Genomic DNA, 26,671 nt, shown 5'->3' on the forward strand with positions numbered 1-26,671 from the left:
TGCTTCAGTTAAAAATAAATAAATTCATACTAGAGATGTTTTCATTACTTTTATGTTTTGTTGACTATTGATCACAGAGAGAGGCAGATGAATCTTCAAGGAGAGAGAATGGATTAGAGGTGGCAGGAGGTGAAAAAGAAAGGACTTACATCTTTTTCTTCAAGAGGGAAGCAATTCATTGATATTTGCCAGAAGACTTCATAACACATAAAATTATTTTTGTTCATAAAATGAACTTTGACAATCTTGACAATGGCAGTATTCACCAAGTTGAGGGGTAATCTCCATTTCTACCAAATTTAAGTCACTGACCATAGTGATTGCATTTCTCACATACCTAATGTGAAAATTTTGGAGATGGAACTTTTTGCTCTGTGTCTCTAAATGGGTTGAAAGTCACTGAACTAAAAAAATAACAAAACCTTTGCATGAATCACTAGTAAAGTGACTCTGAGGTGTGGAAAAATCTCAAGTCTCTTCCACCTCATGTTTGAAACCTCCTGTTCTCCTGAGATGCTGCTCAAGCTGAGAAGGGAGAAGGAGACAGAAAGGAAGGGAATATCTCTCTGTAAAAGGGAATCTTTCTCTTTAGAAAATGCAACTTGTTGAAAATATTGTTCAACATTGTTGACACTCCTTTAAACACTAGCAGGGGGCAATGATTTGCACCCATTAGTCTCTCTTCAAATGAAATTATTGGTAGGATTGTAGCAGCATTAACTGATGAATTCTTCTAAACAACATCAATTGGTGGCAATGACAGCATTCCAGAAGGCTTATTTAAAATATAGAGTGTATTGTGTAACTCTTTCTATTTGTCTGTTGCACAATCTATTTGCTGATACTTGTTTCTTTCCCTCCCTCTCTCTCCCCTAGGCTATCAAACAAAGCTGCCCAACCTTACACTCATCCATCAACCTTGAGTTATTAAGAGAATAACTGCAGAACATTTACAAGTGGATGGGATGGAGCGCTGGCTGCTTTTCAAGAACACAGTCAGTGCTACAAAAACTTTGCAAGATGGCAAATTTTCTCATGCTGGCTGTTCTTTGCACTGCTAGGACCTGCTAGAAGGAGTGGTTTCTTGAATTTAGGGTAACTGATACAGGCTGATGCCAACGCTGTTAATCATATCATATCCAGTATCAAATCATAATTCTTAGGAAAATGTCTTGTTCATTTATTTATTTATTTATTTATTTATTTTAGCTATTTCTCACAAAGGCTTTGGGAGACATTGGAGGGAAGAAAGAGAGCAGGGTAAGGACAAGCATCTGATTGCTTATATGACTTTCCTAAGTATAGGTTTAAAAAAATCATTGCGTCAAAGTAGAAGTTCAAAGTGTCTCACAGCAGAAATGTAGCAAAATGAAGGTGAAATGGATCATAATGAGGGACATTTTTTCATTGATTAAAAGACAGAGGTTGTGATGGAGCAGAGTTGCAATGTAATAATCTATGAATCTGATCAGCAATTTAGGGTGTGCATGAAGACATCTAGGCTGGTGCGGCACAATTCACTCCCACAGCCTGAAGAACTGGGAAACAGTGCAGAGGCTCCTTGCAAGCCAGCACTGAAACAGAAGCAATATAGCCCTGAGTGCTGTGCCAGCTGAACATGATTATTCTGCCTCTCAGTCCCACTTGGCATATCTGCACAGTACTTTGCTGTGCTGTGTGGACTTGCCAAATCAGCTCAGTGCTAGCTTGGGGATCTCTGCATCATGTTCTCTGCAATGTAAATGTACCCTTGGAAATTAAGCTAATCTGTTTGACTTCTGGAAGGGTAGGAGAATGCTTCCTGGCTAGCCAGCATTGCTCTAATTAAGCAGGACTGTGGGAAGAAGAAAACATGTCAGTCTGCACTGTGACTTTCCAGACAAGAACATCCCGGCAGGCACCGAAAAGCTGATTCCTTTGAGCATCCTATATTCAGTTCAAGTGGAAAGCTTCAGGCTTTGTTTTGCCAGTTTAGATGCTTGAAAATCCAGAGATCAGCGAGAAGCTAAGAAGTTGTTCCCAGGAGGGAGCAGGCAGTTGACAGAAGCTGCTGCTGGGCACAAGACTATGTGGGCAGAGGCTCTGCTGAGGGAATCTGGAAGAGCCAGCACAGTCAGCCTCAGTGGGAGGCACGCAGATAGACTCAAATAGATCTCTCTTTTGTCGTAGGTCCATTTTCTCTGCCTTGTCTTTGTTCTAAGCAAATCAGGCTCTGCTTTAGCAAGGCTGTTTGGTGATGGACACGGCTCTGCTCCTGGAGGCAGAAGAGCTGAAGATGACTCAGGACCATGAGGTAATCCTGGCTGACCACAGGAAACCTGAGCCTGGGAGAGTCACGGGGCTCTGCTGCAGGAGATGTGGAAGCCAGCGGCCTGGGACCGGGAGAGAGGGCATCTGATGAGATCAGGAACGTAATTTACGCAATTATAATGACAAAGGTTATGAACTTGCATTTTTTAATTCTGTTCTGTGTCAATCCAGGAATTGGCTACATTTTTTTTCTTTTTTTTTTTTTTTGTAGTCCTCTGTAAATGTGGCCTATCAGAGGACATTTAATACCAGGAGAAGCAGCAGAGTTAAACCACTAAAATATGATTGATTTTCAGCAGCTCCACACTGTCTGTGTTTTCTCCACTCAATAACAACACTGCTTGGTGATTTCACCCTGCATGCATGGCAAGTAGAAGTCTTTACCACTCCACTTCATGTTGTGAAGATCCTCAGCAACAGCAGCACAGAGACTAATGAGAGAGGGGAAAAAAAAACATTTACCAAAGTTGTTACTTATGAAGACGTATCACAAGTTGAGCAACAAACACATGAAACACAGATGCTAAGATCCTGTGATAGCCTCTCCGCAGGAGGCAAGCTGAATGAAAGATAATGGTTCCTTTCCCTCTAGCTGTCCTCTTCTCCCTGCTTTTATCAGTTCACTTCATATCCCCCCCCGACTGTTTTTCCTACTTCACGTTGCAGTGATGTACATCACACCTGATACCAACCAGCCTTAGCACCTCCCTACCTTGCCTTCTGGCTCACCTCTTCTCCCACTCACTCTCAGTGACTTGTGCTTCCATCCTGAGACCCTGTCTCATTAATTAGGCTTCCCTCTGCTTCTGCTCCCTCCTGATGTGGCCTTCAGTTCTGGCTCAACCATTTTAAGAAAATAGCTGCTTAACAGCCTGGTATTCATCAAGCACATTCCCCTTCCTCTTGTTTAAGCAGTGTTCTTATCCTTTGCTTTATTATTTAGTTCTTCCATTACTCCCAGGCCATGAATTGCATCAAAGCCTTCTTTACTCTTGATCTACTTCTTCAGCACTTTGAGCTTCTGTGTTGTACTGACACCCTGAGTGTTCACTATAGGCCTGTTTGTTGTCTGAGGAACCATGTTATCACATGAAGAAGCACTGGATGTTCAGAGAAGTTCATGCTGATTTTGGGGACAATTTCCAGTCCCATGCTGGCACATCTGGTTCAGGCAAAATCGAGTAACAGTTGTCCACTTTCAGGTATATACATAAGCAAAGTGTTCCTGCTTTTGTTTTTTTTGCCCTTTTTTTTTTTCCCCTAAAATGCTTAGCAAATAAGCCTATTATATTGATTCTTCTGTGCACTTTGATTCCTGGGGTAAGCAATTTGCCCAAGCAGCCCAAAAGAAACCCCATTCCTTAACGCTCCTAGGTTATCAGTGGCCCAGGGACAAGCTTCTTAGATGACATTTCCTTGTGCTGCTTCCTTGTTGGCTTCTTTGTCAGCCAGCTCCATGCTATCTCCCACGCTGCAACCAGTGGCAAGCTCCCAGGTGAAGTCTGTAAAGCTGCTCCCTCCCAAATTACTCCTTATGCCTCCCCCTTTGTTGTTGTTGCCTCAAAAGCAGTCCCACATAACGGTGCCTAGAAAGGCAGAGAGGCTCACTCTTTGATGATGCATTTGTGACACTGTTGCCTCATTTTACTGCTTCCACTCCTACCTCATGTTTGCCTGTTGCATCTTGCCATAACCTACACAGGCAGTGCCATGGAAGAGGGACTGCCCTTTTTGCTCCAAGTCCCTCCCTGCTTCACCAGGGCACAGACCAGCTCCTGGGTGCTGGGATGGATTAGGGCCTGGTGCCCCCAGCCCAGGCACGAGCCTCACAGCTCATATGTTCTCTGGAGAACCGGTAGCTGTGAGCCCTAATGAGCACTTGTAATTAAGATGCAGTTAGCTCTGAGAGCTCCTGTTTCCTGTCAGAGTCCTCCAGTCCTGGGACAGTACCGGTACAAAAGTTGGACACCACCTCTTCACCCATTAGGTGCATCCTCCAAAGGCCGTGGCTGCGTTGGCTGTGGTCTGTGCTGAGCTCTGCAGTGACAAGGGTGGCACTAAGAAGAGTCACAGCTGGTCTGATGGCTCATGCCCCTGCAGGGACTCAGAAAGGTGCTTCATTTGTGAAAGCTTTGTATGGGATAAGCATCAGGAGCCCAATACAGCTAATGAGGTGATACCTCTGATAATGCTCAGCATTAAATTAATTTCTCTGCTTCTCCAGGGTTTCAGGTTATTCCAGTCTGGGTTCCAGTCTCTTCTTTGCATGGTCCTAACCATGAGACAGTCTCCTTATCTTTCCTTTGGGTCTTCCTTTTCTTTTTCAGTCTATTTTTATGCCTTTTATTCATTGTTATTATGTGTTTTGTTCACTTGATTTGTCACAGGCTGTGCCAGGCCAGAAGAAAGCAGAAGTTTTTTTCTGCCTTTGAAATTTTGACTATATCAAAAAGATCTTGTACTGATGTTATTTTTTGCTTATTTGTATTCCTATTCTCCCCACAGTTTTTCCTGTCTTCCCGTTCCCTGCAAGGACCAGAGGCATTATCATTACATCCCATACAGGCAAACCCATGCCAGTAGCCATAAGGTGTGGTGGAGTCTAATCCTGGTCACACAACTTTCGGTTGTGTATCCAGGCCATCTGGTCTTGAGTTATTTCAGGTAATTAGTTCGGGATAAATCTCCAAGCCATTACAAAGAAATCAGTTGCTGCTGTCTTGCTTTCTCTGTGAACAGAGCATTGATTTCCAAGCTGATACAAGTGGGTTTATTTATTTATTTTTATTGTCTTATGGTCTGGAGCAGTCACTTTCCATGCCAAACCCAGAGTGGTTGTAAGAATTTCCTACAGAAGGACCACTCCCATAAATGTAATGTATCAGGCTTCTGTAAGAAACAGACTAGACCACTCTTGAAAGCAAAATCTGTCATCTAAGATCTTGTCTGAAATTAAAAGTCCTGTTGTGTGATGCTGAAAAGCTTCAACGATCTTCTGCTGGAAGTTGTTTGGGAGAAAAACAAACAAACAAACCAACCGCTATTGGTTCTATGGGTTCTGTTTCATTTTCCCTTGTTCTTAACATGAATTTACCAGTGTTAGAGGAAGCAAATCTGAGAACATGATGGCAGTGCTTGCAGTGCTTTTTCTGAGACTGCAATACCCATCTTGCTGTCTACCATTAGCTGGCACAGCCTACCCTCAGACAGCTGGTTTCTACAGTTCACCATCACAGCTCACAATGACTTATTGTCACTATCAAATGTGATTGCATTAGAATCATGAAACACTTGAATATAAAATTATAAATCTCGATTTCCCATCGTCCACCCCCTAAAGTGTCTGGTGCTTACGGAGCAGGTCTTTTAAAACTGTAGAGCAGCTGCTCAGCTAGTGTAAATCAGTATGCTACGTTGTGAAGTGGAAAAATTTTGGTACTGCTTAAAGGATGTTTTAAAGAGATCAGTGAGTAATTAAATGCTCAAAATGTCCACTGGGAAGGGTATAAACCAAGAACCTAATTTGCAAAAAAGAAGATTTACATTGTATATGAAAAAAACACCCTATCTAGGGGATAAGCAACAGGCAGGCAGGCTGTGTTGCAAATCTGCCTCACTGGAGGTCTGTATGAACGGATTAGACCAACATCTGTCACATGTGGATGGATTCTGCCCTGGTGCAGGGCCTGAGCTGGATGTGCTCTGATCTCTTCAGTGCTTGCACAGCATGCAGCAATGGACCTCAGCACTGAAACAGCTATGGGATTAGCAAAACACTTCTGACTCCTTCCTTCCTGTTCAAGACAGGCCAGAAGATTTGCAAATCAGTTCAGTCCCATGTGTTAACCTCCGTGCTATTCAGGCAAAGTTTCTCAGCCTCTACTTCATTACTGAGCATAGCTAGGACAGAAGACAGGCAGTGCTCTTAAATCATTCCAGGGAATCCACCAGCAGATGTTAAATCATTACAGTAATAAGTTAATATTCTTCTTTGTGCTAAAATGAGCTATAACAGCTATTTAACTCTATTATAGTTAACTACACTATATATGCATCTAGTTATTACTGTAAAACTATATAAAATATATAACCATATACTGTAGTTAGCTATTAAGCAGCTATAATACCTATGTGTGGGTATTTCAGAAGGCATTTTATAGAGTGAAATCAATGGAAAAGCTTCCGTTGGTTTTAATGGAAAATAAGTCAGGATTAAAGAGAGAATATTAGTGTATTTTGACATTAATTAGTATCAAGATTAAGTGTTAAGCCCAGAAGAGACTTCATAGTATCATAAGACTGGAATTCCCAAGTGTACGCACTTCCAATGATCAAGATTTTGCTAAGCGCATAAAAGCAAAAAATACATTCTTCCATCTTACTCTGTCCTTCAACATTTGTTCTAAGAAGTTATTTGCATTTTAGTAGTGCAAGAGGCAAATTTTAATGGCTCTTTTTTTCAGATAGCCTCTCTTCTGCAGGATTCTTTGTCCTGGCATGCCCAGCCTCCTGCTTTGTGTGCGATTTGGGGATCAACAGGCAGCATTAGAAGAGGATGGGGACAATTGTACTTTGAGAAGAACGGTACAGTTCCTGCATATTCCAGTGTTGTTCAGGACACCTGGGTGGACTAGTTTTGAGGTAGGAAAATGCTTTTCCATGTAGCACAGAGTAAAGACTGACATGAAGTGGTGCATGGGTGTTCCTCGAATTATGCCTGTGGGATGGGTTGTGTTACAGGAAGGCTTGTGAGCACCTGCACACTCAGGGGTGCTTTTCAAGACTAAGCCCTGTAGCCTGACGCTGGAGGAGTGGGGAGAGCTCATTGCTTGTGAACAAGGAAAGGAACAGCCCAGACCCCTTGTGAAGTTCAGAGGGAAGCCCCCCGGCCCCACCTGCACTTACTGGTTTAGAAGTAACATCACCCAGAGACAGCTCTGGCCTGGTTTCACTGCAGTTGTATGCCCGAGTCCAAGAACCAAATTAAGTAGCACAGCTAACCTGAGCTCATCAGCTTTAAATGAGGCAGTCCTGCTCTTCCTGTCTTCCTTCCCCTCACTCTCCTTGGTAATAGTAAAGCTTTTACTTTAAGGAGACTTGCTGGGCTCCAGCTGACTACATGCAGAGCCACCTCAGCTCCCATCTATTGCTTTCCCAGTACCAGGACTGCAGAACAGGCATACTCATGTCTGGCATTGCTGGCATTAAGCCCCAAATGGTAAATCCAGCCAGGTTATTGAGTGCTGAAGAGAAGAACATGCTTCAGAGAAACTTGACTTGCTCAGTAGTGGGATAAGGAGGCTGCTTATCTCTGGCCAAGGGCCAGTGTTTTTAGTGCTGTGCTGTCTCTGGGTAACGCTATCTGGATGTCCCTGTGTCACCCTCTCCTGTACCTGTGTTATATAGTTTCCATTGTCTGGGGTACTGCGGCCTTTCCATTTCATCCCACAATTTCTTTGAATTGTGTGCTTCTCCTTAATATACACTGGAGGGAAAATCAATTTTCATTCTAGTGTTCTACTTAAAGCCTGAAAGGCTAGAGTACAGTAGATTGTCATCTCCTGGCCTCCAATACTAAAGGAAAACTATTCATTAAAATATTAATACATCATCATAAGATGATGCTAATAATGGCCATAATAACTACTTTAATCTAACCTAAGGGATTTTATTACATATTGTACCAAGTAAGATGCAAGGAGTACTTTTTGTTCCAAGAAAAGTTCATCACTGAGAAAGAACAAGAGAAGCACATGAAAATTCAGAATATTTTCAAAAGGGTGACACTGAAATAAGAAACTGCAGTAGGAGACAAAAGAAATTTATTTGATTTTTTTTTTTTAAGTTAAAATATTTTGAAAGACATATCAGTTTTGTCAAGAAGAGTGGCAGACAAAGTAACTAAGAAGTCACTTCATGCTCTGTGATGAGGTGATTAGATAATTTCCTAGTCTAAGTTCCTGACTCACTCCCTGCTTTGCTAGAGCTCAAGTGTTCAGGGATGGCAGGATATGTACGTGAGAACTATAAAAGAAACCTGAAGAGGGGATCAGTGCTCCGGTCCCAACCCACGCATGTCTTCCGAAGTGGAAAAACAAGAGGCTTAGTCTGCAAATAGATGTCAATACTGTTTCGACAGAATTATTATTTGAGACACATGATTTTCACCTCTGAAGAACAAGAGATAAAATCAAAATTTCAATACTTAGGCATGGTTACAAACAACTTAGATGGCACTTCTTGGTCCATGCCAGTCTTATCACAAGATTGCAGTAACGCTGCATTGGAGCAAGTCTAGAGACAGTAAGAAAAGAAGTGGAAGCATGCAGTGCCTATGCCTAAAGGCAAAGCTGACAGAGAAAACCTGGGTTCAGACGCTGGAGCTGTTAGAGGAGGTTGTGGTTTTGCTCAGCTGAGAGCTGAGGCTATTTCATCAACTCCTTGGGGTCCCTTCTAAGTAGGCTGTAGACCATGGGGGCTGCTCTAGCAGTGGTGGTGCCAGGCCTGCCTCTGCAGAAGCCTGGCCATGCAACAAGAGCTTGTCTGGGAAGTACCAGCTGCAGATCAGTTCTGCTGGGGGAAGCAGCTGGGGAATAAGAGGCTGCTGAAAAAATGCATGGACAGCCTGGCCATAAACACCACAGACCATGTATCTCCCTGCCTGGGTACCAGCAAGGGCTGGATGCAGGAAGCTGGAGCTCCTAGCCTGCTCCCATGGGGCCCAGCCCACCGCCATTCCCAGAGCACACCTAACACCCACGGGCAGCGTTAGGCTGCCTGTGGAGCTCAGCAGTGGACAAGCTCTTTGAAATCGCACCTTGGTTATGGTAGAGGTGGTTACAGAGATTTTTTATTTTTTATTTTTTATTTTTTTTTTAGTTAATGGCGAGGTGGTTAGGGTGCCTGCCCAGGGAAACCTCAATATTAGGTCTTCCTCAGCCTGGAGAAGATCAAGCTGACGTTTCCCAAGCGAGCAGCCTAATGAACAGGACAGCTGTGGGAGGGGAAGAAACTCAGAGCTTGCTGTTTATGGTGGATCTTGGTGGAATAAATTATATATCACTCAAAGGGCTGGAAAGAGAGCAACCAGAGGCAGTGTGACTGCAGCCCAGTGGCTACAGTAGAGCTGGAACAGGGGTAAGGCTTGGCATAGCTGCTGCTCCATGGCCATTTCTGCATCTGAGCCCATGCAAATGTCCTTCCAGCACCAAATGTAAGAATTCCCTTTGTTAGAAGAAAAACAGGATCACAGAATCATCTAGGTTGGAAGAGACATCCAAGATCACCTAGTCCAACCTCTGACCTAACACTACAAAGTCCTCAAACCTAACCTTTTGCCACAGAGCCAGGCTCCTTTGTGTACCTTAGCCTTTTTAAATAATCCTTGTTTCTCAGTTGCTGCAATATATGTGTTTGAACCTCTCAGGTTAAGGATGGCACTAAGGACAGTCAGCAGGGTACTGCACAGGACTTGGGTAGTGGCAGTGCCACAGCTCTAAGTTTCAAAAAAAACTGTACTTCTTGCTTTTTCTTTTTTTTGGGAAATGGTTGATGGACTTTTCTTCAGGAGAGACTTGTTGGGTATGGATTCCTAATAAATGAATATTCCTAGCTGCATTCCTTGGTGACTGTCCCAGGCTATGGAGAGGTCTGGGTTTCATAGGAACATGGCAAAATGTAGGTCAGGTGAGACTTCTGGGTGTCATCCACTCCAGCCTCTTGCTCACAGGAGGGCCAGGTACAGCAGGTTGCTCAGGGCCACATCAACTAAAGTCTTGGATATCTTCAGGAATGGAGACACCACAACATTTTGGGGCAATCTGTTTCAGCACTTGACCACCCTCTCTGAAGCAATGTTTGTATCCAGTCAGAATTTCCTTTACTACAACATTTGACCATTGCCTTCATCCTTGTACCATGCACCTCTGAGTAAAGCCTCTCTGTAACCCTACCTTAGGTAGATGACGGCAGGAATCAGACCTCCCTGTCGCCAGGGTTTTGCATTGGCACAGCTCCCAGCTCATTGCCATTCAGCTGTGCCCAACCCTCCCGGCAGCCTGCACTTAAGCAGCTAGCACAGCATCCTGCCATTGATCTGTGGAGACAACCCTGGACATTTCTGAGGGATTTCACCCTCTGGTAGGCTAATTATATAATATCACACTACATTTTCATCTATATGTTCAGTGTTCCCATGCAGTTTTCCCAATTTCCATTGAAATCTGCAACATTGCCTGGGTGAAGAGACGTACAGAGTGGTCAGCTACTGCTTTTTCCTGAGAGATGAATAGGCCTTAAAACAGGTAGTGTCAAACAATTATAAATCATTCTGAACACCATAAAACCTTCCTAATATAAACAGATACTCAGGAATGAAGGTAGAGGAACAGAGGATCTGTTTATTAGGTTGTCACTTTATACAGCTAAACATTTTACTGTTTTGTTTGCACTGAGATATGTGTCCTTTGTAGGTAGCAGCTGTACACCAGCTGTGTACGTAGTTCCCTCTATAAAGATTATAGAGGGAACACATGGGCTGCAATATGGAAAAGGAGTTTCTGCTGTAGAGGAAAAATGCAACAGATGTGCTGTATATTGTCCCTCTCTTATGCATGCAGAGATTCCTCATATAATACATTGTGAACAGGACCAGCCACCTCCATTTCCTATGAATAAGGTTCTTTGGAAATTGGACTGTGATTTCAGGAGCACTTGATCTGTCTCTGTATATGGCAGGCCGAGAAAGGTCTTTATGGAGCCTGCACTGATGGGGCTCTATACACTGATGTCTGCTCTTTGCAGCCACAACAGTGGTGCTGTGCAGGGGCAGCTCAGGTCTCTTAAGGACTAACAGTACCACACAGGACCAGGTTTGGCTGCTACTAAACCTGCCAGCTGATGCCTTTATGCACTGCTGCATTTGAGCTAAAAACCCTTTTTTGTTAAGTTAATTTAGTCTTTTTCCATTAAATTTCCCATTTAAAATAATTCATTAAGATCCATTTCTGTGACCAGGATAGTGAAGAGTTGACTGCATGGGCTTTTCCGTATTGTCTCTTAAACTTTATAAAGAAGCTGGAAGCCATAAGAAAATCTAAACCCCTTTGTTAAAAGTAGGGCTTGGTGAAAGTAACAGCCACCTAAAGCAAATCTTTCTCTTAAGGACAGTGAAGCTGCTCATGAGAGGGAGAATTTGAGAGCATGAACCTAACAAGATAGCAGATTTCATCACTCCTACCAAACACACATTGTGGATCCCCAAATAGAAACCAGTATATCTCACATCTGTACAGTTTTCCAGCTGTCCCATGTCTCAGCAGGACCTCATCTCCTACAGAGTGTTCAACCAGATACTCTTCTCTGCTTTACTATAAAGTTAAAAGCCAGTTTCTCTGCCACGTGAGTCTGCCAATGCTTGGTTTGAGTGAAATCTTTAGCCAGTTTCTAATACTTTGAAGAATAAGATGTATTTGGTATGGTATCAAAGGCAAACTAAAAATCACACAGGACCAGAGATGACCTGGAATGTAAAAATGACCAGGCCAAAACCCCTTGTATAAGCATGGCTGAGAGATGCAAAGTGGTGGTAAAAGCAACACAAAACAGGCTTCATGACAGCAAGTCTGTCTATAACTTGAAGTGTTTCTGCCTGTTTGTTTCTTTCTCTCTCTTACATGGGTTAACTTGCTAATTTTCACTTTAGTAGTTCTCTGCATAATTTATCAACAGTGGATTAAAGACCAGATTATAGGGCATGCAGCATTGGTTTGCTTCTTGTGGTATCCTGTGGCTGCTCTGTACTTAAGGCGTTTGCACGGCCAGGTCCAGCTAACAATATATACAAGCACTTGACAGCAATCTTTTCTTCAGACTCTCTGTCTGAGATGATTCAGCACTTAAAGATGCAGTCTCAAGTACTGCATTTTTCTTCTTGAGCCAGAACTTTATAACTCCTCAAAGAAACCCAACCCAATATTAATATAACACACAATTACAAATGCTCTTACCTGACTTACCATGCTGAATGCATTTGTAATGTTAAATTAGACTTTGTGGCTCTTTGTGCTGTTGCTTGGGCCTGCACAATTCCCTAGGGACATCAGCCCTGCTGTTGGAGACAGCAGTGCTTGGAGTACAAGATCTGGTGGATGCAGCAGCCTCTTTACTTTGGCATGCTCAGTGCTGCCCCACGCCAGGTGGAAAAGAAGGAGAGAGGTCTCCTGCGACACCACCACTGGCTGTGGCCATCATTTCCAGCAAAGAGAAAACCATCTGTGGCCATCATTTCCCTACAGAGAAAGAAACTGACAGGTACTAACTCATAACACATTTTTTACATTTGTCTTGCCAACCATTGTAGAGAGTTGCAGATCTCCAGTTTTCAGCATTGACACAACTCTAGGTTTTGCTTTTCCATTCTTGGTGATATTTAGTAATTTACCAGTGATAAGCATGGGTAGGTTCCAATGGGAAGTTTATTATTTACAGTCCAGAGTGTATTAATTATCCTGACAACAGGAACTAGCATCCTGTTTTATTCTTATCCCTCTTACCCCACAGACTACTTAAACCCATGCTGATGAACCAGAAGCCTGCTGAAAAAACATCCTCAGGAGCCCCGAAAGACATGCTAAGCATACTCACTGGCTTACCTGGAGAACCTCCTAGGAAAATTGTCTCCAGAAAATGACATAGGATAGACAAATATATATATATGTGGCAATATGAGCAAAGCTATGCCTGCTTTGCTTCAAAGAGCCAATGTTTAACGTGGTGTTTACACAGCTCTTCTCCTACTCTTTTCTAAATCAAAATGTCACCTGCATAGCTTTCTGTACCAACACACAGTTGTTTTATCATGAAATATGGCGGCTGCTTAATACAATTCAAATATCAGTTTGAGAAAACAAAGGCTCTTAAAGAAGGAACTGGATGTACAAAGATAAGTGCTGTAAGGCCACATTCTTTCTAAGTGTAGCATCTAGGCTGCTGATGACACATCAGGTTAGAAAAATAATCAGCTGTATCTCCAATGAATGTTCCCTTCTGTTGCGTTTGTTTAATTCTTTTGTGCCTACATGTAAATAAAGGACTTCATTTTTTAAATCTATAAGACCAGTTGAGTGGTCTTACTTCTTTCCCTTACCTTTTTTTTTTTTTTTTTTTTTTTTTAAGTTGCAAGGAGACTGTGGCTTTGCTTTATACTTTGCCACAGGACAAGGAGAACTTCTGTGGGTGTGATCTTTAAGACGGAGGATCAGTTCCAAGTCATTTGTATTGAAATGCTGTATCTCTGCTTTGCTCAGAGCTTCAGATGTTTCTGCCTCCATTCCCTTTTTCCATGACACTGTAGATTCCTAAGCATGACCATGTATCAGCAAACTCCCACTCCCCACAGGCTCCAGTCTGCCAGACATGATTGCTGTCCTGTGGCAAATCCTGAATATAAAGGGTTCATTTCTTGTCTTTGTGGGGCTTTCTCCCAGGTATTTTATTCCAGATCTGAACAATGATCTGACCTTAATGGCTCTGTAGCTCCTTTTCTCTCCCCTCCCTAGATATTTAGATTGTTGCCAGGCTCTGTTTGGTTTTCACTGAGTGCATTACTCCTCACATTTCCTTAATGCAGCACATGGCACGTGCTCACGTACCTAGCTTGTGCCCTTGGTTTCAGCCAGAAAATCTGCCCTGTCTCCTCCCCAAGGTTCTTCCCTCGCTGCTGAGGTGCTGTGGCTGCTCAGGAGCAGTTGCTGAGCTGCCATAAATTAGAGGCAGATGTATTAAAGGAAATTGAAAACCATCCTGTTTTCCTCCAAACTCAACTGGTGATGGAGCTTTGTGTGCTGCTGAGCTACCCCTGGAGCAAGAGGAAGAACTGCCCAGAGAAAGCCAGGACAGAAAGCTAGGAGTGAAAACCACAGAGGTTGTCCCAAGCTAAACCCTCGTCACTGATGAGTTGCATGTATTTAATGACGCTCATTAAAAAATAAATAAAAATGTTGGGCATGCAGAGGCAGTAAGGATGAAAAATTTAAACAAAAGGAACCATTTGGGGGTATTTAATTGCTTCAACTTGTGAGAAATTTTTTACTCTCTTAGAATTAGATTTAAATTTTCTTTTCATTTATTTACTTTCTTTTAACTTTCTTATTCAGTAAGTAGAAGAGGGCAATTGCTGGCAGGTTATGTTTTTTCTCCCCTCTTGCAACAAGAACATAAATGCATTTTTTAAATTTTATTTTTCTGTAACTTTTCTAAATCATTTTGTGACTTTGTAAAAATTTAAGTGGCCCAAAGGAAAATTAACTTAACACAAGTTACTCTGTTGTTACTGAAAACCACCCCTGTTCCTACTATTATACTTCCAAAGATCTAGAAACTTTGAAAGGCTGCAGAATAACAAAACAGGGTGAGAAGAGAGAAGAAAAAGTGACCCCCTCCCCTATCCAAAACCAATAACAGCAACAAAGGAAAAAAAACTCTTGTAACACCAGTCTTATAACAAACATGGATCAGAATAATACTTGTTCTTCTCACGTCTATCCATATTTTTTTATGAGCTTATAGAGTAGTGGTAGAAGGCACCAGAGTATCTCTAAAGCCCCAGAGGTACTGTTTATGTTGTATTTGATTCCAACTCTTCTGTACTGATGTGTGTATATATAAATACATACATATGTACATACAAATATTTATACATTTATAAATATCTTTGTATTTTTGTATGTGTATGTGTAAAAGAATGACAAATTCATCTCTACATTAGAAATTAATGTCAGAAAGTATTCTCTGTGTTAGGCAGGTGAAGGGAAAACCGGTGTCAATCTCTTTCTGTGTTCTTCTTCTGCACCTTCAGCTTCTTGCTTTGTGGTTCTAGGAGGCAAAGCTGGAAGAACTCCAGAATTTCAGAAATTTGAGAGTTTTTTTTGTTTTGTTTTGTTTTTCCTTTTTGAAGAAAAGTTTCAAAAATCTGTGTGTGTTTATTGAGATTTTTAGGCAGAAACTATTAACTTTAAGCAACACGTGAGATGCCCATATGCTGCAATAGCATATAGAGCAAAGTAACTGAAGTATATGAAGTTGTATTCGGAACAACCCATGTGCTTTTATTTCCAAGAAGGCCGTATTAACCCTGGGCATGTTTGCAGTCAGTGTAATTCCTTCCCATCGCCCTCACAAAGTTTTGGGTAGCTTAAAATATTCACTTTAGCATGCACTTTGCATACAACTGCAAACAAGGGAAGGAAGGGAAAAAAACAAAATGCCAACCAAATGTGTGGAGAAAAAACAGAAACAAATCTCAATCACCATCCAGCGTCTGCTTTCATCTTCACTTTTTCTCTTTGTTCTCACCTCGGCTGGCATAGGTGCAGCCTTGGCAATGATGCAAAGTTTCACTTCTGACTTTTGAAGCCAGCCTAATATTTTCTGTCTTACGAGATAACATCCTTGGTCACTTATATACCTGTACTTACTGAGATGTTTTGTGGATTTGAATGTGAGGGAATCGAGAGCCTGAGAGAGCCTGGTATGTTAGTGAGTCGGGAGCCTCTTTCACAATATTTCCAGTCTAACCTGAAATGGACGGTACCAGAGACTGCAAAGGAAAGCCTACTCCTAAAATGCTTCTAGGGAGAATTTGTAGATGGTGGAGTTTAATTCATGAAAGACTGGGAAAGGCACATTTTGTGCATGCTGTATGCTAGAACCCATTTAGATATACACATTATCATTTCAAGACATGCTTCTGCTGTCCTTTTTGATGTCCTTACACCTTAGCAGTTCAAAACAATCACGTCCTCCTTACGGCTGGCATTAGATTTTTTTAGTCTTATTCCTGTTCTTCTTTTGCCCTCTGGCAGCACTCAGAGCTTTGCGCTGGCCTGAGGAGGAGGCACAGCTGCTCCTCGCCGAGCTGTACCACCCCAGACACAGCCCTGGCCTCACATGACCTGGAATGCCATGGGTCTTTGATGGGATCAGTACCAACTTTGCCGCAACTGATTTAATATCAGTTATAATATTAAAGCTGAGCAGCTTTTTCTTCAACAGCCCTGGTATTCCAGAAATCTTCATACTCAGCCTTTGCCTCACCAGAGATAGTAAAAAAACAACACAGTGGCCTCTGATCTGCCTGGAGTCAAGCCCTAGGGAGTTTAGTACATGTGCCTGTGAGCCCCTTCTGACTTGCTTGTGCTGGGACAACGTTGGTATCTGGTACCATTCGCTCACCCCTCTTGTGAAGCTGAATTCTCATTTTATTGTGAATTGGGTCTTGACTGGGAAAACTATCTGTGAGAGGAAATCTGTATTGTTAGAAAAAAAAAATCGTAAATACTTATGGAAAGAGAACTCATATTTTGTCCTCAACACAGTAAGCTATATGCCTGTTTTTCAGGCAATGAAGAATGGTGGGTTTGGAGATGAGTGCTGTCCTCAGGAAAACCCCAATTTTCTTTGCCTTACAAATATTTTTAGCTGTAAGATTGTACCTGACTATAACATTGTACCTATAACATTGTACTTACTTCTACAGAAAGCACGGGTGGCAGGTTAATTAAAATAGTGCAGTGTGAGCCTGGGAATGATGACTGAACATAAAATTCAATGGGGAGTCTGCATGAGAAACAGCACCGACATTCTTGTCAACCTCTATTTATCAACAGCTGGGCTGCTGTATTGCATCAGCTGGCGTTTCCTCACTGTATCAGGTGCAATATACTGGGAGTCATGATGCTATGGTTAAGTCTGGTGTGTTGTTTTTTGCCTTTTTTTTTTTTTTTTTCTGCTCAGGAATGGAAAAGGCATGTTTTCTTGCAGGTATTTGAATTCCCAGCAGCAAAAGGAAGTTGAAAAGACGCAAGCTATTTTGATGCCTCAAAGGCTGAAGTGCTATGAAAAGTTACTTCTTCATCAAAGATGGGGAGTTTCAGTGCTTCTAAGGTGACTTCTCTAGCAGTGAAAGGACTGAGAATAAGTAAGGAATAGGTCAAGAGAGGGAAAGCAAGGTTGCCTCGTTAAAATACTGCCCTTGTTAAAGATGGCCTTATTCCTATATGTACACAGCTTCCTACATGCTCTGGGTTGGAATCTTTTCTACTGAAATTTGTCAAATGCATTATTATTATTATTATTTTTTAATAGGAAAAAACTTATTCTGTGGATGTTTATTACTCTGCATAAAGGCAAAGCTGAGGGTAGAGCTGGTATAAAATGCTGAAAGTCAGTGATGACAAATCTATTTTCCTGTTCAGTGTTTTGAAGAAGTATTTATAAGAACAGATGGTGGGCAGCAGCAGAACATGTTCAGCTTTATCAAGACATTTGGCTAACAAGCACAGACTAAAATGCATTTCTTTCCTTCTCGACTTAATAATTTTAATTAGAGGCAAAAGGTGTGGTAGTCTCATTGTCTGGAGGCGTATGTGCAATATTGTCTTGGTCGGGCAGGACTGGGTGGGAGAGAATATCGCTGCCTCTAATGAAGGGTGGTGCATATCTGTACAATCTCTATTTTTTTTATTGTCTGGTGATCTAAAAAATGCAAATCCCAAATCTGCTATTGCACAACATACATAGAGATACACTGAGGCTATGCTTTCAGTTAGTCAGAGAACAAAAACACGACTACAGAACATGTATAAGAAATACGCAGTGTCGCTGGAGAGAAAAGGCCTTTTAACCAATAGTGGGATGTCCATTTATTATCTTGAGGGGCAAATTTCAAAGGTACCTATGGAACTTAGCGGTCTCTGGAACTCCTTCGCTATTTAAATGCTTTTGAAAATCCCACTTATTAACCACTAATTTTGAACTTCATATGCTCTCTCCCTAAGGACATCAAAGTGTTCTGGAAGTGGTAATTAAGGATCATATGTTCTAGTGGTGTTCTGGTCGTTTCACCTACTTATCTATACTTGGCCATATTCTAGCTTTTTTGCAGCCAGGTACTGACGTGCCTTTTGTCCTCTACCAACGAGCTAAGCCCCAGCCTGGAGCTTCTTCTCCTCTGGTACGTAGCAGTGGGAGGTGGGGAGCATAACAGAATTAGGTGAGATGAGATCTGTAGTCCAAGCAGCCCAGGCACAACATTCTTACTCAGTGCTCCTTTTATGTGAATGGGTTGTGAAAATATTCAAAATGTCTTCACCTCGTGAACGTGCATTTTTTAAGATCAGTGTGCGTCTAAGATTTTCCATAAGAAGCTAAGCTGTCCTCATATTTTGTCGTCAATTGTCCTCTTGAAGATGACTGTTTGGTATTCCCATCATAAAGAAAGGTCATGGTTTATATGTAGTAATTTGAATTACTCTCTATTACTTTCTATAAATCTGCTATTGACTTCAGATATTCGTTCCACATAAGTGTGAAACTTTAAATCAATAAAATAATTTATCTTTTAAGACCTTGTTGAAGGTTCTCCCTTGCTGACTAAAGTTCACTTCTTCAGAACAGTTTAAGAAAGTTATCATCCTTGGGGCTGTAAAAAGGCAACACAGCTCTACCAGTCATTAAATCTTCTATTGACCTTAGATTTTCTCTTCATATGAGTGTGAAACTTTAAACCAATAAAATAATTAATTTTATAAGACCTTACCGAGGGTTCTCCTTACTGACTGAAGTTCACTTCTTGAGAACAGTTTAAAGAAGTTATCAGACTCCTGGCTGTAAAAAGCTAGCACAGCTGTCAGTCATTAAATCTCCCATTTTGGAGTTTTTCCTTCATATAAGTGTGAAATTTTAAACCAATAAAGTATTATATACAACTTTGTTGGAGGCTGTCCCTTACTGACTGAAGTTCACTTCTTAAGAACAGATTTATAAAGTTGTCAGCCTCCTGGCCAATGCCTTGTGGCCTTTTTGTCAGGACTGTTTGCCTCACTCTATGCAGCTACCAGTATTACCCATGTTGCTCTTTATGACTAGGAACTTGCTTTTGTGTGCTTAGTGAATATAAATCTTTTGTTGGGCTTAGTGAACTGTGTTGGGGTATGCTGAACTGTGATACCAAGACATATAAAAACTAGCAGGCTGCACTGCGCTTGTTTCACCAGCCGGGCTGCTAGAGGTTTCCTGTGCAGTGTTTGAGGAGGAGAACAGAGGTTCTGCGTGCTTGCACAGCTGGCCACTGGACGTACATCACATTGAACGTCTGCAGGTAACTTAGTGGGATTAATGCACAAGTCCTTATGGTCTGCCAGGCAAATGACATATAGTTTGTGTGATGTATCACAGTACATACGTGCCCAGTAAACCATGGTTGTATTACTGTATAATATATACTTTTAAAATTTTAAGTACAAAAGCCTGAAAAAAGCTTGATTATCAGCCATGTCCAAATCTGGAAACAAAATAATTTCACTTTCTCCTTGCATCACAGACCTTTCCAAATATCAAATATATGATTGAGCCTTGGAAATGTTGGAGGAAGAGGCAGCCAGGCTATACCCTGTGATAACTCCTCCTGCAGAAATTTCAGTGGATGATGGTGCTTTGGGAAGAGCCAGTGCTTGGTAGTCTGCAATAAAATAAGTGCAGCAAAGAAACCAGGGCCAGCCTCTGAAAAGGGTACATGTACAGTATTCCTAATAGCAAACCACACTTACCAAGTCACCACAATAATGTTGCTTACCTGTGCTTATTACCTGAGCTGTTACCTGGGCTGTTTAAAGACCAATGATAACAGGAAACAAGATAACAACATATGAGAAAGGATAATAGCTAAAACCCAGACTTTCAAGTTAATTTGGCTTTGATTGGTTTTGGGGAATACCATTTAAACATTGGCTGTGTGTTAAGGTGTGTGCAGACACTATTTTTCAGTTTTCAGACATTAAGCACAGTGTTGTCAAGATTCTTATTTAATGCACGTTGTTTTGTGATCCTGGATCAGCAAACCCTGCTAGTTTAGAGCAGATGAGCATCTGATCCTCTGAGGAATTGTTATGGGCTGCTGGATGCACCTCCAGCATTAATCGAGGTGCAGAGGTGGGGCTGAACTCTTCCGACTTGTGCGTTATCCCATGGGCTGGTTTCCTTCTGGGAGACACAGTACTGCCCTCCTCTGAGAAAAGGGCTTTTACTCGTGGAGAAGTACTACCAGGCTTACCGCTACCTACCTCGGATCTGTAATCAAGGAGTGCCGAGCTGGGGAATCCCTGATAACCTGTGATGCTGTTCTGGGAAACCAGGGTGTACTGTGCCAGGGGAGAAGACAAGTGGGCTGAAACCAGGAGCTGATCAGCCTCCTCCAAAGAGTTCAAACAGACAGAGGTCCTCAGCTGTCTGAACTTGCTGTACTACAGGCAAACCCCTTTTTATTAGGAGCACTCTTTTTAACTATGTCTCTGTTGGTTGTATTTGAGTGGAAGGGCAGGTCAATGCGCTAAAACAAATTAAAATAAAATAAAATAATATAATATAATTGTTTAAGAGGTTTACAGTACCTAGATGGTAATTTTTTGGATAGGATGCTGTTTCACCAACAGAGCAGTCTCTGTTTCATGGTTCTTCTATTTGTACCTGCTTGTAAAACATTAGAATAGATAAAACAGTAATTGTAGATATTAGCATAGATATCTCAAATCTTGTTAAGCAAAACTAGGCTGAGGTACAATGTATTGCACTTAACTGAGGATGTGTTGATGATGTTTTCTGGCCTGTGTTATGCAAGAGGCCTGAGTAAAAGTTGCTGTTGGTGTAAACGACCCCTGTATTCACAATTCTGGACAACAGCAATTTATTTATTTATTTATTTATTTATTATTTATTTATTTATTTATTTATTTATTTACATTATGTTTTCTGCATGTTTTGAAGGCCTGCTTCTTTAAGCAGATAACTTCAAATCTCTTCTATAGCCAGACTGACACATGTATGGAGGTTTGTAGATCTGATCTGAAACAGCACAGCTGGCACTTCTCCACTGCCTAGAGAAGAGCTGCTCTGGTTTACATGTGGTGAGATGCTGGCTCTGAGCATCCAGCATGCTTCACGCTATTGGTCTGAGATTAAAATGTAGATTTTGCTGGCTGACATGGGTAGGAAGGGTGTATCTCCTGCTGGGTGTGTCTGATCAGTTATGTTTCATAGATGTTGTGTACTGCTTTTGAAAAGAGAGATAAATGGTTTACTAGTAACAAACCTGTCTCACCCCATCTAATCACCTGGAGTAAAAGCTGTTGAAAACAAATTTGCTCGTTCCTGTGTGGCAAAGTATCAACACCAAACCTAACCTTTCCCGAGAATCCAGCATCTTGTAATCACTTGCTCTTGTTGCGTCTCTTGCTGATTGTGGCCAAATATCAGTAAATAAATATCTTCCCAACCATTAAGCTGATGTATAGGTAAATGATTCAGATTTTGCATGGCCTCCTTCCCTGCCCTTCTGCCCCTAGCTGAGTAATGTACTATTCCGTGAATAGATATACTGACTTTGTAGCACTGGTACAGATGTTTCAGGTCTGCATCGGATGCCTAGCCAATTCACACACTGCTGTGTAAGAGGCAGGGCGTTACCTGTAAGCTTATCCTAAGGTGGAGTTAACACAAATCAGCTGACTTTATTTCAGGTTACAGAAAAGTAACGCTAGAGTGAGGATAAAAAAACAAAGCACCAAGTTTTTCCTATTCGTCTGCACAGATGTGGGGTTGGATGGCCTAGCACTTTTAGCATGATGAATATTCACGTTTGGAGGATGTAAATTCTGGACCTCGGCCTTTCTGCCACTGCCACTTGCTGACTGGTGACAAAGGTGGAGGACCTGTCACAGTGCTGTCAGAGTAGTGGTCTAAAACGGGCTGTGGAGTGTGTCCTGCCACCTGCTAGCTGTACCCTGGCTACTGCTTGGTGGGTTTCACAGAGGACTTCTCCCACTGCTGCTAAGGAAATCCGAAGGCTCTCAAGTATCGGTTTTCCAGCCATGTGCCTTCCCTGGTGCTGGGCCTTGGAGCTGCTCTGAGGGAGGTCCAGAACTCCAGCTCAGGACAAAGAATTGGGAAAAGCAGCTTGAAACGAAGCAGTAAGTCGTCCCCTTCCCACTCCATCCATCCCCTCCGGACAGGCTGAAAGGAGGGCAAAGTCAGCAGAGGATGGTGCTGAGTAGGCAGTTTTGGAGGTAAAGAATTCCTGTCTGACTGCATGTTGACAAGTATCAGATAAAGTAATTGTCTGTGACTTGACAATGAACCCTACATAATGTGGGGAAGGGAAGGAGGACTTCTGGCATGGTGGATGCTGTGCACTCACCTGACATCATCTTGGAGAGTATTCAGGAGCAGGGTAACAATAGCGCATTATTCCTTTAGGGAAAGGAAAAGAGGAACGTGGCGAGCTCTGTAAGAAGCCATCAGGTAGAAATCTAACGAGGTATCTGAAAGCTGTGGATGGGGATAGCAGTGTTTCATTTTTCTTTTTATTACACTTGACAGAATTAAAGGGAAGAGTAGTTGGTGCATGGGCGCAGCTGATGAGCTATGCCTCTTTGAAGAAATGGGCTAGTATGTTCGGGCTTGGAGAGGCTCCATCTTGCTCATGCTTTCTTTGCTCTCACACACCCAGTACTTACTGTCAGAAGCTCCTATTCGCTGTTCAGCCTCTTTTTTTTTTTTTTTTTCTTTCTTATACAATTACTGCTAAATCTAGTGAGTAATTACTATTAGGTCAGAGCGAAAGTTGTTGGTCGCATCTCTCATAGAGGTGCTGAACAGGGATTAATCAAGAGAACAACTGAGCTCCAGAAAATTCCCCATAACTAATCCATGTATGTCCATACACATATTATATGGGCAATTTCTACAACAATGCAGATATCTTTTCTTTACTCATATATATTTGACTTGCAGCTTTGCTTCTGCCATTGTCTTATGATATTGTGACTTGGAAAAAGAGTGCATGGGGCAGGACAGCTCACTGGGAGATCAGGAAGGAGAACCCTACAAAATCAGATTAAACCAGCTCTGAAGAATGAACAGTGGGGAGGTGGCAGTTAATTCTTAGTGACTGGCTTAGCACATACCTTCACAAAACCTCTATGTGCATGTTAGCAGAGTGACTCTATAGGCAAAAATCTAGCTTATATACAAAGCACATAGCAGACTTTCCATGTACAATTCAATTAATTCGATTAGCTGATTTCATGATTGATTCATCAGAGGGAAGTCTATTTACTAAATCAACCTGGGTAAATATGATTGATTGCCTTGTCTGCTCCTGTAATTTCATTGTTAACATTGTTATTTCAGATACGTGATTTCACATATCAGAAAGGATGGAAAGACTATAGGAAGGAAGTGACTGTTTCAGTAAGATTTTCATCAGATGTACATAAAAGTAAAAGAGTTAAGAACCATATTTACCACTTAAGAGACTAAGGAAACACTCGTTATATAAAAAATGTAAATTCCTATATACCAACTGTTATTTAGCAGTCTTATTATTACGAGTTATATAAACTCTGGGATGAAGTCATATAAGGAATATTTCCTCATATTTCGTAATTTTTTACACTGAACTGTATAATGTATGGATGCATTCTGCATTTCCAAAACATTAATTAAATCACATTAAGTAAACTGTATATTTTGGGAGGCAAAATTTAACTTGAGTAATGCATAATAGCCATTATGTTCATTTCATTATTTAGAAAATGCTCCTGTCATAAAACTCTTTTGGTAGTACCCATAAAAGAACTATAGAGTATGTCTTGGCAATTTGACTGCAAAAGCACTAAACAGTCTATATCCACTCCCTCCAACCCCACCCCCCCCCCCAAAAAAAAAAAAAAAAAAGGAAAAGTGCAGTGCTCCTATAAAAAAATAACATTAACAAATAGCCAAATTTTGTAACGTATCCTGAGGCTGAAAATTTTAATTTTTTTTTTTTCAGTGAAAAGAAGATAGCCAGTGCTCACCAGCAGCCTATGTTAGTTTTCTGTCTCCAAAACTGTTCCTGCTTTCAATGGCTCTCAACTCATGTTCCAAACAGGCATGTTACTGTCTAAATGAAGGAAATAAAGGACATGGATGATGCACTCCGCCAGGGAAAACTGGTATCTTGAATATATTCAGGAATGGCTTTGAAGTGACAGGAGTCTGTAGAGCATGTATAACACATGGTCCACATGAGAGGCTTTTAGAGAAGTTTCTACACAACTGCCGAGCTGAAAACAGTGGTGAAACTGGGGAAGGGAGGTCTCTTATTCTTATTAGAAAAAGGTAAATATTATGTCCATGTTTAAGCAAGGCAAGAAGGAGGACCTGGGAGGGGGAACAGTAGACGAGTCAAGCTCACCTCAGTCCCTGGAAAGATCATGGACCATGTCCTCTTGGAAACATTTCCAGTCATGTATGGATGTGAAGGTAATCGGGAACATTCAGTGCAGATTTACCAAGGGCAAATCCTCCTTGACAAAGCTGGCTACAGTCCGTGCTGAAATGACAGCCTGTACTGATGAGAGGAGAGTGCTGGCTGGAGGATATATTGACTTTAGTGAGGATTTTGCCCCTGTCAGAAGCAGGTGAGAAAACTAAACTCCTCTCAGAGATGGCAGATGATGCAACACAGGGCTATAGCCACAAATTGAAGGTTTGGAATGGACGTTACAAAAAATAGGGCTTGGTTTCCACTAGGAAGATAGTACAGCACTGGAAGTTACCTGGAGAGGCTGTGGAGCCTCAGTCCTTGGACGTTTCCAGGACTCGACAAGACAAAGTCACAGCTGACCTGATCAACCAGAGCTGGCAGCTGCCCACTTCCAGGGAAAGGCTGGAGTTGGTGACCTTCACAGCCCTCTTCCAAACCAGTATTTCTGTGACTGTGTGTTTGCCGCTGGGCTTCCAGCAACACTTCAGCGAAGTGAGCAGTGAGCTACTCCAAGCATGGCATACCAAGCTTTATGCCTTCGTGTGATACAGGTAATGACTCTTGCTTGGACTTTGGCCCTGCTAATGCAATTGTGTCATTTCTGGCTGTGCTTCAGTAACGTTTTGTGTGGGAGTACAAACTGCTGAAGATTGCTGTGTTGGACTGAGGATGGAATTTATACACTGGCTGAACAAGGAAAGCAGTTGTGGCTCCCTTTTACCGTAAGTTATAAACCACAGTGTTCAAGGGCAAGTGGGCTTCATCAAGTCATCTCCATCATTGGGCTAGTGCCACCTCCCAGGGAGCAGGAAAGGGCAAGGCTGCGTGGAGCATCCATCCCTGCCTGGCTCCTTCCGTCCCCTCCTGGCCATGGTGCCTGCACCAGAACGCTGTGCACACCACTGTGTACGGCCAGCAAGGGCCTGGGAGATTACATGAAACCCAATGTCCAGGTGTGCTTTGTAGGTTGGTTTGGGCAACATAATTCCCTTTGCTTGGGGAAAGCCATAAGGTGACAACGCAGCAAACAGGAAATGAATCACCAGTTTTCGGCACGGATCTCAAACAGTATTTGCGCTACAACAAATACACCATTTAATTTTGCCTGAGAAGCTGCTTACAAAATTAACAACAACAACCAAAATATTTTGTGCTTTCACCTTTGAAGAGATACAAATGTACATTTTAGATTGCCCAGATACTGCCTTCATTGCGTTGTTTACTGCAACACACAATGTCTTACTCTGTCTGACTAACTTTCCTTACAGATCCTGCCAAGCACAAATTAGGTCAACCTAAGCAGCAGTATGAAATGTAATTAGCCAAAACTTTCTTAATTAGTTCTGTGATTCAGGGTGTGGAGAGCTTAGCTCACAGCGAACCGGGGCAGGGCAAGTTGGTAGAGAGAGACTCTTCCTAACGAGAGGTGGATCTAACGCTGGATACCTGCCTAATATCTTTGAAATGTTGATTGCGATGTTTTATGGCTATAGCGAGGACTGTAATTTGTGCCTGTAGGGTGCTATGTGCTGCACTAATACATTGCAATAAAACAGCAAACAACAAGCTAATCATCCTTATAGACAACACCTTCTTGTGACTGGAATCAGCGATTCTAGGTCTTCGGGCACTCTACCAGAATCACAAAAAAAGCCGAGACTACCTTTATGTCAAAGACAGAGGGGATGCTTACCTATATTTTTTTTTCATGTTTGCTGCTGCTTTGCTGCCCATCGCACCCTCAGCCTGAGTATTTGCCCTGCTGGCAGGCTGGCTGTTGGATCACCCCACTCCTGAAGTAAATGGCTAAATACAGCACTTGTGGGCACAGGCTAACAGAAATCTACCAGGGCTGATATGGAAAAATACACACAGGGACAGCCTTTAAATCTTCAAGGAGCAGTGATTTTTGCACTGGCTGCATATGAACCAAGCCGTGTCTGAAGGCAGTCTAGCTATGTTCCTGCAGTACTGCACCCAAGCTACTAAACTCTGGAG

At 42.0% G+C, this 26,671-nt stretch overlaps 1 long non-coding RNA gene across 1 annotated transcript; it reads right to left on the reverse strand.

The window, feature by feature from the left end:
* Nucleotides 1–2,481: 2,481 nt before the first annotated feature.
* On the reverse strand, nt 2,482–24,737 carry LOC106020078 (uncharacterized). Its single transcript, XR_011809208.1, has 3 exons — nt 24,602–24,737; nt 24,222–24,307; nt 2,482–2,741 (listed from the first exon to the last, which is right to left on the reverse strand). It is a non-coding gene; the product is annotated as an uncharacterized lncRNA (long non-coding RNA).
* Between the last annotated feature and the right edge of the window lie 1,934 nt (nt 24,738–26,671).

The sequence above is a fragment of the Anas platyrhynchos genome, chromosome 4 (genome assembly GCF_047663525.1).
Source record: "Anas platyrhynchos isolate ZD024472 breed Pekin duck chromosome 4, IASCAAS_PekinDuck_T2T, whole genome shotgun sequence".
NCBI lineage: Eukaryota > Metazoa > Chordata > Aves > Anseriformes > Anatidae > Anas > Anas platyrhynchos.